This window comes from Triticum aestivum, chromosome 3B (genome assembly GCF_018294505.1).
Source record: "Triticum aestivum cultivar Chinese Spring chromosome 3B, IWGSC CS RefSeq v2.1, whole genome shotgun sequence".
NCBI classification, from domain to species: domain Eukaryota; kingdom Viridiplantae; phylum Streptophyta; class Magnoliopsida; order Poales; family Poaceae; genus Triticum; species Triticum aestivum.
Window position 1 is genome coordinate 358,690,619 of NC_057801.1, and position 14,747 is coordinate 358,705,365.

Consider the following 14,747-nt stretch of genomic DNA (forward strand, 5'->3'; position numbering starts at 1 on the left):
AGCAGCGGCGATCAATTTTTTCTTTATTCTTTAGTTGTGAAGTAAATAATGCCTCTGACATGTGAGTCGCTGAGATGCATAATCATCGATTGTTTTGAATGTTCTCTATGAATTGCCAGGCCTGTGTGTTTGATTGCAATGTACAGAAACGCTAAAAAGCTGCTCAAACTCTTTATACTCCTTTTGTTCCTTTTTACTTCGCACATTGTGAAAGTGCATACTTTTTTGTATAAGATTGGTCAAAGTAGAGATACTTTGACTGCAGACAAAACTTGTATGCAGACTAGAAAGGACCGGAGGGAGTACATGTGAAACTGCTGCAAACATGGTGATCACCCTGGGAATAATGCTAGTACGTATTGTTTTGCATGTTCATCCAATGCCAGTGATACAAGAATTCGAACTAATCGAAATAAATTCATTCATACACGGTCAGATTTCATATAAACATGCCGGATTTCATTACATTTCATACATTCTTCAACTAAAAAGGGGTATTTGTGGTTGCATGCATCTCCCAGATGCAGAGGCCAGGGGTCATCCTCCTTTTCGAAAAAAAACTAAAAAGGGGTGCGCTGGTGGTATAATTAGTTAACCGAAGCTACCCACCTGTGTCCCGCTGAGCCGAACAGAAGCTTCAGTGACTTAACTGCAGGTGCAGTTGCGTAACTGACATGTGGCCTGTTGGGCCCACGTGTCAGTCAGCCAACTGCACCAGCAGTTAAGTAGAAGCAGCGTTCTTCTCTCCGACTCCACGTCGCCGCCAAGAAGCTAACCGATCGTCAATGGTGAACCCGCCTAGCTTGGCTTCAACCGGAGGGTAGCAGCAGTGGCCTTACTTGGACCCGCAAGGGCCGCCTCGAGCGCTGGCGGTACCGCATGCGGGTGGTGGAGGCGGCCCTTGCGGGCGGAGCGGTATGAGTCGAGCAGCGCCTCCTGCTCCGCACGCTCCGCGGCGATCTGCTCCTCTGCCTGAAGGTGCTCCTGGAGGAGATGGTGGTTGTAGGCGGCATCGGCCTGCGCCTCCCGGAACTGCTCCTCACGCATCTGCCTCACCCTGTCCATATATTGGGCATGGGCTTCGCCGATGGTCATGGTGCAATGCACCGGCGAGGATGGTGTGGAGGAGGGGGTTGGCGTCGAATCATCGACTACCATGTTCTCCATTGGGACGTCATCGTCCTCCGGCTGCCTGCCGGCCAGCCGGTCGGCAGCAATGGCTGCTATCTCCTTGTGGTCCATCATCCGCCCGTCCCGAAGAGCGCTAGAGCGCGAGGAAGCCATGGTGGGCAGTAGTGGTGTGGACAGGAGAAAGGCAACGGATGCGGATGACTGCGGTTATGGCCGGCGCAGCAGTTTATATAGCGATGGTGGGCGGGCGGAGGGACGGACGTGTGACGCTAGAGTAGCCGCCTTGGCAACCGCGTATCATTAATGTGTGTGGCAGATGGACGGACGGATGGCACTTGTGTCGTTTGAAGGCGGAGCAATCGCCTGCACCGGGAAGCTGACTATTCGGGGCGGAAAGCGCGCGCGGGCGAGGAGATCACTTTACTTGGATAGGATGACAATGGGGACCCACCAGGTCCATAGCCTCACGTACGCAAGTGCCTCCTTATTATATATATATATAAAAAACTATAATTTATTTTGCTTCCTCCTGGTTTCCCGACATCACGGTCCCACACCATTGTCTACCTATGTACTCCCTCCTTTCCGGTTTATAGGGCTTATCTCAAAATTTTAGTTTTTCCATTTTATAAGGCTCAATTTGGTTGTTTTCCATCACATGTTCAGATTCCAAGGTGCATTAAATCATTGCATGCAAGTATTAAGAGAAAATTGACCAATGCATGTACTTTATGCATGCATGCATTGCAACTAATGCATTGATAAACATAATTTTTTGAGGATAACAAGAGCATTAATTAGGTGCTTTTGCAAAACTAGAAAAAGTATTCCACCACTCGCCATCTACCTTGATTGGTGAGATTTTTGAATTGAGCATTATAAACCGCAAAGGAGGGAGTAGTCAATAAAAAAGAGAATTGCACAAGAAGCGGCTGACAGATGGGACCAAGCACCTCGAGCAGTATTTGTGTTTTTGAGGTGTGAGCACTGCAGAATTTTTCGATGTTTACCCCAGATATTAATTTTTCTCCTCTGACCAACAACGAAAACATCGCTGCAGGTATTAACTGGGCGGGCTGTGGCCCGTCTAGCCTAGGCCAGATATCCAGCCGAGATATTAATTTTTTTTCAAGCTGAAAATGGCTAGCCCAGCTATACTTTTTTTAGGAATACCCAGGCAAGGTCAAGTTGTTATTCTCCGCCCCGCTGGGCTGCAAATCTTTCCTAGGAGGGATGCATTAGGCTTAACAAGAAAATGGGCTTTAAGAAATAATAAATGGGATGTAATTATAAAAACTGGGTAGTAACTATAAAAAAATGCACCAAACAGTGATTACTTTATAAAATATTATTTTTGGAATATTGAAAATTTTAATTTCATTAATTGTTGCGAGCGGAATGTTTCGTTGGATTTCTACGCAATATAAATTTATATTGAAATTGTATTTAATCTGACTAAAATTTCGGGATAAAAATATTCGGATCCCATCAGAATGTGGGAAATTTTATTGAATTCTTGATGAGGACATCAATACAATTGTTACACCCACAGCCCCTGCTGCTATACATATTGGACCAATTACTAGAGCTCGTGCACGCCAACTAAATTACCAGGTACTTTCGTTTCTTTGTAATGATTCTAATGTTCATGAGAATATGATGCTGCCTAAATTGGATACATTTGTTTTGCTTACAAATGAAGGGCCTAGCTTGGAGAAGGATGAACATTGGAGCAAGAAAAAGCATGGAGATGATGGCATGCGCAAGGGGAACAAGAACGGAGTTACAAGTGATGATTTCAGGACTTTGAAGCCACCATAATGGGTGCATGAAGCCTTGGACGAAATATACAAGATGCCACTTCATAAATTTCGTCCCGAGGCTATTTTAGGTGCTGCGTCACCTTATTATTGGGCCAGGCCCATGTAATTTCGAAATACATAAGTATAGGCTATTTTTAGAGTACGTATGTGTGGGGAAACAAGAGATAGGGTTGATTTCGGACCCCTCCACCAAGGGCCACGAAATTCCCCCCTCTTCCTCCATATATACAGCCCTTAGGGCATCGTTTAGACTTCGGGTTTTGTTTAGATTAAAAGTTCGCCATAGCTGCAACTTCGCGTACTTCGTTTGTGTTCAATGACCAGACAAAGGCGTCACAGAACCCCACCTTGATCAATAAAGCTTTCATCTTATATTCGCAATATCCAGATTGCAATCTCAGTTTCTTGCTTGTTCTTCGTTTGCTCGTAGGAAACAGACCCTCGTGGTCAGGTTGATCGTGCTCCGGCGTGGTCAATAACCTCTCGGAGTTGGTTTACCGATTGCTAAGGCGCGACGTCCTCGCACGTTCGTAGTCGGATCGTCAAAGTCGACTGCCACCAAAGCGATATACATCATCTCATCGAAAGACGGGACACCTTTGCCTCTATTAAGTGGTATCAGATTTCCAGGTTGCTCTGTGAGATTTTACAGTTTTTCGTAGTTTAGATCGAGTCTGTTCTTCATACCTACAGTCCACGAAAAAGCCAAAAAAAATTAGGGTTAGTTCATCATATCCGAACCAATCTGAGCCTTTGCATAATCTTTTTAAGGTTTTGCTTTGTTGAATTTGCGGTTGCATCTCGTGTCTAGTTGCCGGTCTTAGCGTTAGTCTTTTAGAGTTTCGAGTTCTGGTCATAAGTTGTCACGCCGCCACCGCACCATCATCATCGCCCCTGTCACCTACCACCACCGCTCCGAATCCGTATCCATATACCACCACCAATCCGTATCCATATACCACCACCGATCCATATCCATATATTACCACCGCTGCCATATACCACCACCGCTGCCATATACCACCACCAAATATCCACCACCAATCCGAGTTCCTTGCATATTAGGTGTGTTTTTGAGATCCATCTAGATTCCGATTCGTGTTTCCTTGCCGGAGTAGGTTTCGGAAAAAAAAAGAGTCCGAAAACCACCCTCCGTTTAGGCCCAAAAATTTTCGAAAATGCATTTTTCGAAAAAAATTCTGGCTATCCTATTTTTAGGTGTTTCTGAGTGTTTTGAGACAGGTGCCATTATAGGAAGTTTTTTTTTGACCCGTTTCCAGTTTTTGGGTCCGAGCAGTCAAAAAAATGAAAAAAAAATATTTGGTCGAAAAAATTTCGTGCCCATCCTGTTAGTTTGACCTAGGAAGAGTTTTGAGACACTCGCCATTATAGTGATTTTTCGCAAAAAAAAAGCAGCGCAAAAAAAAGCAGCGCAAAAAAAAGAGCGAAAAAAAAATTCCAGAGTGTGCTTTTTCCTTGTTTACGTGCAGCGCCGTGATTTTGTTGGTGTTCTAGGCTCGCGTCTCGAGCACAGTCTAGCCTAGGACCAGCACAGTACCGTCATTGAGCGTTTATTCAACTTTGCATCTCTGAATTGATTATTGCTGACCCTTTTTGCTACCATATTATAAGCCTTCCCAGCTCTACATACATCTACGTCGCGCGTTTGACTCTCCCTGGTAATCGCTCTATCCAAGCTTTGAGAGTTTTTGACTACAACGGTTGTCGATCACCGCCTGCTGCTGGGTAAGAACTGGTAAGAATTTGAGATTTGCTTGACGGATTTGTGACACCCACCACCACCTCTTGTTAGTAGTCTGTAGGATCATATTCTTGTGTGTTTCTATTGCTGCTAACCATGCCAGGATCACAAGCCGACGAGACTGATTGGGAGAACATGACGAATAAGGATTTGCATGATAAATTTCAGCAAATGATGAGTGGACAAGATGTGCTAAACAGATTTGAAGAGGCCATGGAGAAGATAGATGGCATGGAGAAGACGTTCGAAACAAAGCTCGATAACAAGTTTAATGAATTGCTCGCGCGTCTTCCACCACCACCACCCGCTGCACCTAACGCACCTCTCCAACAACAACAACAACAACGACTACCTCCACGTCGCGAAACAGATCTCCGCCGAGTGAGCCGTGTTCCTCTTGCGTTTGGCCAAACTGTTGGTGCTGCTGTTGATACTTCTGTGGCTCCTGCTGCTGATGCGGGGAGGATGATTATGTGGGAGATTATGAGGATGAGGTTGATCAAAATCAGAACTACATGCACCCACCAGCACCACCACCAGCAGGTCGACCTCAGGCATATATTCATAATGGTAGGCCTGCACCACCACCTCAGGTACGAGATGATGTGCATATTCCTAAACTGAAATTGAATATTCCACCATTTGAGGGTAGATATGTTCCTGATATATATCTTACTTGGGAGTTAGAAACTGAACAACGTTTTACATGTTTACAATATCCCGAGGAGAGACGGGTTGCTGCTGTTGTTTGTGCTTTCACTAGTTTTGCATGTGTATGGTGGTCTGAACATTGTAGATTATATCCTATTCCAACTACTTGGGCTGCTTTGAAAACTGCTATGCGTACGCGTTGGGTTCCACCATATTATCAACGTGAATTGCTTCAAAAATTGCAGCGTTTAAGACAAGGGAAAAATTCTATAGAAGAATATTATCAGGAATTACAAACTGGCATGATTAGATGTGGTATTGTTGAGGAGAATGAAGCTATGCTTGCACGTTTTCTGGGTGGATTAAATAGAGAGATTCAGACCATTCTATAAGGAGTATACTAATATCACTCTTTATTCCATCTTGCTTGTAAAGCTGAACGTGAAGTGCAGGATCGACAAGCATTGGCGCGATCTAACTTTTCTGCAGGCCGACCTTCATCATGGACACCGCGTGCATCTTCTACTTCAACTGCACCAGCACCTCAATCAGGTGCCTCCTCCAGTCGTGATACAAGAAAACAGGCACAACCACCATTATCTGCCAAGAGCGCACCTGCTGGGCCTGCACAGAGTTCTTCTTCTTCCATGGCATCAATAGGGCACACAAGTGATATTATTTGTCGTTGTTGTAAGGGAGGAGGTCATTATGCGAGAGAATGCAAATCTCCGCATGTGATGATTGCTACCGCAGATGGTGGATATGAGTCCGCTAGTGACTATGATGAGGAGACTTTGGCTCTTATTACACGTGAAGAACATGGTGGAGATGATTCTGATCATGAGACGCAATACATGGCTCCTGAAGACGCTGACAGGTATGAATGTTTAGTTGCTCAACGTATTTTGAGTGTGCGGGTCACACAAGCTGAGCAAAATCAGAGGCACAATTTGTTCCATACCAAGGGAGTTGTGAAGGAAGGTTTTGTGCGCGTCGTAATAGACGGAGGGAGCTGCAACAACTTGGCTAGCATGGAGATGGTGGAGAAGCTTTCTCTCACCACAAGACCACATCCACATCCTTACTACATCCAATGGTTCAACAACAGCGGCAAGGTTAAGGTAACACGTACTGTTCGTGTGCATTTTAGTATCTCTACATATGCTGATTATGTTGATTGTGATGTGGTACCTATGCAAGCATGTTCCTTATTACTTGGTAGACCATGGCAATTTGATAAAAAATCTGTACACCATGGTAGAAACAATCACTATACTCTTGTTCATAAGGATAAAAATATTACTTTGCTTCCTATGACTCCTGATTCCATTTTGAAAGATGATATTAATAGAGCTAATAAAGCAAAACAGGAGAAGAATAAGAGTGAAAATCAGATTGTGGCAGAAGAATTTGAGCAACAAATGAAGCCTAATAATAAACCATCTAGTTTTGCGTCTGACATTAAATAGAAAAGTGCATGTTTATTTGCCACCAAATCTGATATTGATGAGCTAGATTTCAGCAAATCTGTTTGCTATGCTTTTGTGTGCAAAGAGGCATTATTTTCATTCGAGGACATGCCTTCCTCTTTGCCTCCTGCTGTCACTAACATTTTGCAGGAGTTCGCTGACGTCTTTCCACAAGACGTGCCACCGGGATTACCGCCTATTCGAGGGATTGAGCATCAGATTGACTTAATTCCCGGTGCTTCACGGCCAAACCGTGCACCATACCGTACCAATCCAGAGGAGACGAAGGAGATTATGCGTCAAGTACAAGAGCTTCTCGACAAAGGTTATATACGCGAATCCCTTAGTCCTTGTGCTGTTCCTATTATTCTAGTGCCGAAAAAGGATGGTACATCACGTATGTGTGTTGATTGTAGAGGCATTAATAATATTACTATTCGTTATCGTCATCCTATTCCTAGGCTCGATGATATGCTTGATGAATTCAGTGGCTCTACAATATTCTCCAAAGTTGATTTGCGTAGTGGATACCATCAAATTCGTATGAAATTGGGAGATGAATGGAAAACAGCATTTAAAACTAAGTTTGGATTATATGAGTGGTTAGTCATGCATTTTGGGTTAACTAATGCACCTAGTACTTTCATGAGATTAATGAACGAAGTTTTACGTGCTTTCATTGGACGATTTGTGGTAGTTTACTTTGATGACATATTGATTTATAGCAGATCTTTGGAAGAACATTTGGAACATTTACGTGATGTTTTTATTGCTCTACGTGATGCACGTCTGTTTGGTAACCTTGGGAAGTGTACCTTTTGCACCGACCGAGTATCTTTTCTTGGCTATGTTGTTACTCCACAGGTAATTGAAGTTGATAAAGCCAAGATTGAAGCTATTGAGAGTTGGCCGCAGCCCAAAACGGTCACACAAGTGAGGAGTTTTCTTGGCCTCACTGGATTCTATAGGCGTTTTGTGAGAGATTTCAGCACCATTGCTGCACCTCTCAATGAGCTTACAAAGAAATATGTGCCTTTTCTTTGGGGTACCGCACAGGAAGAAGCCTTCTCGGTATTGAAAGATAAGTTGACACATGCTCCTTTACTCCAACTTCCTGATTTTAATAAGACTTTTGAGCTTGAATGTGATGCTAGTGGAATTGGATTAGGTGGTGTGTTATTACAAGATGGCAAACCTGTTGCATACTTTTCTGAAAAATTGAGTGGGCCTAGTCTGAATTATTCTACTTATGATAAAGAATTATATGCTCTTGTTCGGACTTTAGAAACATGGCAACATTATTTATGGCCCAAAGAATTTGTTATACATTCTGATCATGAATCTTTGAAACATATTAAAAGTCAAGCTAAACTAAATCGTAGACATGCTAAATGGGTTGAATTCATTGAGACTTTTCCTTATGTCATTAAACACAAGAAGGGAAAAGAAAATGTTATTGCTGATGCATTGTCTCGCCGCTATACTATGCTTTCACAACTTGACTTCAAAATATTTGGTTTGGAGACCATCAAAGATCAATATGTGCATGATGCTGATTTTAAAGATGTAATGCAGAATTGTAAAGACGGAAGAATGTGGAACAAGTTCGTCGTTAACGATGGATTTGTGTTTCGTGCTAACAAGCTATGCATTCCAGCTAGCTCCGTTCGTCTTTTGTTGTTGCAGGAGGCGCATGGAGGAGGATTAATGGGACACTTTGGCGTGAAGAAGACGGAGGACGTACTTGCTACACATTTCTTTTGGCCAAAGATGAGACGGGATGTTGAGCGTTTTATTGCTCGATGCACTACATGTCAAAAAGCTAAGTCACGACTCAATCCTCATGGTTTATATATGCCTTTGCCTGTACCTAGTGTTCCTTGGGAGGATATATCAATGGACTTTGTTTTAGGTTTACCTCGAACAAAGAAGGGGAGGGATAGCATATTTGTTGTCGTGGATAGATTCTCGAAAATGGCACACTTTATACCATGTCATAAAAGCGATGATGCTGTTAATGTTGCTGATTTGTTCTTTCGTGAAATTATTCGCTTGCATGGTGTGCCAAATACTATTGTTTCAGATCGTGATACTAAATTTCTTAGCCACTTTTGGAGATGTTTATGGGCTAAGTTGGGGACTAAACTGCTTTTTAGTACTACTTGTCACCCCCAAACTGATGGACAAACTGAAGTAGTCAATAGAACGTTGTCTACTATGCTTAGGGCTGTTTTGAAGAATAATAAGAAAATGTGGGAGGAATGCTTGCCTCATATTGAATTTGCTTATAATCGTTCATTGCATTCTACTACTAAGATGTGCCCTTTTGAAGTTGTGTATGGTTTCCTACCTCGTGCACCTATTGATTTGTTGCCTCTTCCATCTTCGGAGAAGATTAATTTTGATGCTAAACAACGTGCTGAATTGATTTTAAAAATGCATGAGTTAACTAAGGAAAACATTGAGCGCATGAATGCTAAATATAAACTTGCTGGAGATAAGGGTAGAAAACATGTTGTGTTTGCACCTGGAGATCTTGTTTGGTTACATTTGCGTAAGGATAGATTTCCTGATTTGCGCAAATCAAAGTTAATGCCACGTGCTGATGGTCCCTTTAAGGTGTTAGAGAAAATAAATGATAATGCATATAAACTTGAGCTGCCTGCAGATTTTGGGGTTAGTTCCACTTTTAACATTGCAGATTTGAAGCCTTATTTGGGTGAGGAAGATGAACTTCCGTCGAGGACGACTTCATTTCAAGAAGGGGAGGATGATGAGGACATCAATACAATTGTTACACCCACAGCCCCTGCTGCTATACATACTGGACCAAATACTAGAGCTCGTGCACGCCAACTAAATTACCAGGTACTTTTGTTTCTTGGTAATGATTCTAATGTTCATGAGAATATGATGCTGCCTAAATTGGATACATTTGTTTTGCTTACAAATGAAGGGCCTAGCTTGGAGAAGGATGAACATTGGAGCAAGAACAAGCATGGAGATGATGGCATGCGCAAGGGGAACAAGAACGGAGTTACAAGTGATGATTTCAGGACATTGAAGCCACCATAATGGGTGCATGAAGCCTTGGACGAAATATACAAGATGCCACTTCATAAATTTCGTCCCGAGGCTATTTTAGGTGCTGCGTCACCTTATTATTGGGCCAGGCCCATGTAATTTCGAAATACATAAGTATAGGCTATTTTTAGAGTCCGTATGTGTGGGGAAACAAGAGATAGGGTTGATTTCGGATCCCTCCACCAAGGGCCACGAAATTCCCCCCCCTCTTCCTCCATATATACAGCCCTTAGGGCATCGTTTAGACTTTGGGTTTTGTTTAGATTAAAAGTTCGCCATAGCTGCAACTTCGCGTACTTCGTTTGTGTTCAACGACCAGACAAAGGCGTCACAGAACCCCACCTTGATCAATAAAGCTTTCATCTTATATTCGCAATATCCAGATTGCAATCTTAGTTTCTTGCTTGTTCTTCGTTTGCTCGCAGGAAACAGACCCTCGTGGTCAGGTTGATCGTGCTCCGGCGTGGTCAATAACCTCTCGGAGTTGGTTTAGCGATTGCTAAGGCGCGACGTCCTCGCACGTTCGTAGTCGGATCGTCAAAGTCGACTTCCACCAAAGCGATATCCATCATCTCATCGAAAGATCGGGACCCTCGCCTCTATCAAAAACTAAGTTTGGATTATATGAGTGGTTAGTCATGCCTTTTGGGTTAACTAATGCACCTAGTACTTTCATGAGATTAATGAACGAAGTTTTACGTGCTTTCATTGGACGATTTGTGGTAGTTTACTTTGATGACATATTGATTTATAGCAGTTCTTTGGAAGAACATTTGGAACATTTACGTGCTGTTTTTATTGCTCTACGTGATGCACGTTTGTTTGGTAACCTTGGGAAGTGCACCTTTTGCACCGACCGAGTATCTTTTCTTGGCTATGTTGTTACTCCACAGGGAATTGAAGTTGATAAAGCCAAGATTGAAGCTATTGAGAGTTGGCCGCAGCCCAAAACGGTCACACAAGTGAGGAGTTTTCTTGGCCTCGCTGGATTCTATAGGCGTTTTGTGAGAGATTTCAGCACCATTGCTGCACCTCTCAATGAGCTTACAAAGAAAGATATGCCTTTTCTTTGGGGTACCGCACAGGAAGAAGCCTTCACGGTATTGAAAGATAAGTTGACACATGCTCCTTTACTCCAACTTCCTGATTTTAATAAGACTTTTGAGCTTGAATGTGATGCTAGTGGAATTGGATTAGGAGGTGTGTTATTACAAGATGGCAAACCTGTTGCATACTTTTCTGAAAAATTGAGTGGGCCTATTCTGAATTATTCTACTTATGATAAAGAATTATATGCTCTTGTTCGGACTTTAGAAACATGGCAACATTATTTATGGCCCAAAGAATTTGTTATACATTCTGATCATGAATCTTTGAAACATATTAAAAGTCAAGCTAAACTGAATCGTAGACATGCTAAATGGGTTGAATTCATTGAGACTTTCCCTTATGTCATTAAACACAAGAAGGGAAAAGAAAATGTTATTGCTGATGCATTGTCTCGTCGCTATACTATGCTTTCACAACTTGACTTCAAAATATTTGGTTTGGAGACCATCAAAGATCAATATGTGCATGATGCTGATTTTAAAGATGTAATGCAGAATTGTAAAGAAGGAAGAATGTGGAACAAGTTTGTTGTTAAGGATGGATTTGTGTTTCGTGCTAACAAGCTATGCATTCCAGCTAGCTCCGTTCGTCTTTTGTTGTTGCAGGAGGCGCATGGAGGAGGATTAATGGGACACTTTGGCGTGAAGAAGACGGAGGACGTAATTGCTACACATTTCTTTTGGCCAAAGATGAGACGGGATGTTGAGCGTTTTATTGCTCGCTGCACTACATGTCAAAAAGCTAAGTCACGACTCAATCCTCATGGTTTATATATGCCTTTGCCTGTACCTAGTGTTCCTTGGGAGGATATATCTATGGACTTTGTTTTAGGTTTACCTCGAACAAAGAAGGGGAGGGATAGCATATTTGTTGTCGTGGATAGATTCTCGAAAATGGCACACTTTATACCATGTCATAAAAGCGATGATGCTGTTAATGTTGCTGATTTGTTCTTTCGTGAAATTATTCGCTTGCATGGTGTGCCAAATACTATTGTTTCAGATCGTGATACTAAATTTCTTAGCCACTTTTGGAGATGTTTATGGGCTAAGTTGGGGACTAAACTGCTTTTTAGTACTACTTGTCACCCCCAAACTGATGGACAAACTGAAGTAGTCAATAGAACGTTGTCTCCTATGCTTAGGGCTGTTTTGAAGAATAATAAGAAAATTTGGGAGGAATGCTTGCCTCATATTGAATTTGCTTATAATCGTTCATTGCATTCTACTACTAAGATGTGCCCTTTTGAAGTTGTGTATGGTTTCCTACCTCGTGCACCTATTGATTTGTTGCCTCTTCCATCTTCGGAGAAGGTTAATTTTGATGCTAAACAACGTGCTGAATTGATTTTAAAAATGCATGAGTTAACTAAGGAAAACATTGAGCGTATGAATGCTAAATATAAACTTGCTGGAGATAAGGGTAGAAAACATGTTGTGTTTGCACCTGGAGATCTTGTTTGGTTACATTTGCGTAAGGATAGATTTCCTGATTTGCGCAAATCAAAGTTAATGCCACGTGCTGATGGTCCCTTTAAGGTGTTAGAGAAAATAAATGATAATGCATATAAACTTGAGCTGCCTGCAGATTTTGGGGTTAGTCCCACTTTTAACATTGCAGATTTGAAGCCTTATTTGGGTGAGGAAGATGAACTTCCGTCGAGGACGACTTCATTTCAAGAAAGGGGAGGATGATGAGGACATCAATACAATTGTTACACCCACAGCCCCTGCTGCTATACACACTTGACCAATTACTAGAGCTCGTGCACGCCAACTAAATTACCATGTACTTTCGTTTCTTTGTAATGATTCTAATGTTCATGAGAATATGATGCTGCCTAAATTGAATACATTTGTTTTGCTTACAAATGAAGGGCCTAGCTTGGAGAAGAATGAACATTGGAGCAAGAACAAGCATGGAGATGATGGCATGCGCAAGGGGAACAAGAACGGAGTTACAAGTGATGATTTCAGGACTTTGAAGCCACCATAATGGGTGCATGAAGCCTTGGACGAAATATAAAAGATGCCACTTCATAAATTTCGTCCCGAGGCTATTTTAGGTGCTGCGTCACCTTATTATTGGGTCAGGCCCATGTAATTTCGAAATACATAAGTATAGGCTATTTTTAGAGTACGTATGTGTGGGGAAACAAGAGATAGGGTTGATTTCGGACCCCTCCACCAAGGGCCACGAAATTCCCCCCTCTTCCTCCATATATACAGCCCTTAGGGCATCGTTTAGACTTCGGGTTTTGTTTAGATTAAAAGTTCGCCATAGCTGCAACTTCGCGTACTTCGTTTGTGTTCAACGACCAGACAAAGGCGTCACAGAACCCCACCTTGATCAATAAAGCTTTCATCTTATATTCGCAATATCTAGATTGCAATCTTAGTTTCTTGCTTGTTCTTCGTTTGCTCACAGGAAACAGACCCTCGTGGTCAGGTTGATCGTGCTCGGGCGTGGTCAATAACCTCTCGGAGTTGGTTTAGCGATTGCTAAGGCGCGACGTCCTCGCACGTTCGTAGTCGGATCGTCAAAGTCGACTGCCACCAAAGCGATATCCATCATCTCATCGAAAGACGGGACACCTTTGCCTCTATCAATTCTGTTTTGAACGGTTGATTGAAATGGGCTGTACTTTTAACAAACTGTAAATGGGCTGTAGTAAATTCCATTAGAATTCAAAAATGGGCTACACATTCTTACAAATCTCAAATGGGCTATAAGTTCTCTGCCACACACTTCTGGCCTTATTAAGTTGACGCGTCCCCTAAAAAACAGAGTTGGCGGGTATGCAAGGCTTTGTCAACTTATAGTCAACACGCAGTTCTAGCAGCAGTGGCCGTTGGATGTCCATCCAACGGATGCCGTGCTTCTTCTTCAATCTCGGATATTCTAGCTTCACCCGCCCAAAAAACGATTCATCCCCCTGACATCTGGGGCGCACCGTTTCGGAAGCTGACCTGTGGGCCTACTAAGTTGACGTACCAAGGGCTTTGTCAACTTAGTCATTATAAACGATTCTAGCTGCAGTGACCATACGATGTCCATCCAACGGATGTCGTGCTTCTTCAACCTCTGGTCTTCTTGCTCCAGCCACCCAAAGCAGCGTTGGTCGTGTCGCCTGCTCGTGCCTCCCGTGGCCGGCTGTGCTGCCGCGGAGGCCTCACCGCCCCCTACTACTCCCACCACTGGCCAGGCCATCCCTCCACTCACTCACACCCCCTGTTATTCTACGGCGACAGCAGCGCAGCCGAACTAGTGAACCCTCGTACTCCTCTCCGCGTGTGCATCCACTGCCGCGTCTTCCCCGGCTCCGCATCGTCCCCTTCCTAGGCCTCACCATCGTCCACCGCCGTGGTGCTCTCGGCGCGGCGTGGTCAACGTGGTCAAGGAACGGCTTCCATCGGACGTGGACTGTACGTGGAGAGGCTGACAGCTAGGTACACGGCAGTCGCAAGGAAGTGCCTCCTTATTACGCGCAAAATAATTATTCCTCCACCTGACAGCGGGAACCCACCGGACGGGCCACCATATTTCGTGAAAAAAATGATTCGCCCCCTCACTGCTAGGACCCACGAGCTACATCTCCGCACGCAAGGAAGTGCGTCCGAAAAAAAACGATTCGCCCCCCTGACTGCTGGGACCCACCAGCTACATCTTCGCACGCAAGGAAGTGCGTCCGAAAAAAAAACGATTCGCCCCCTGACT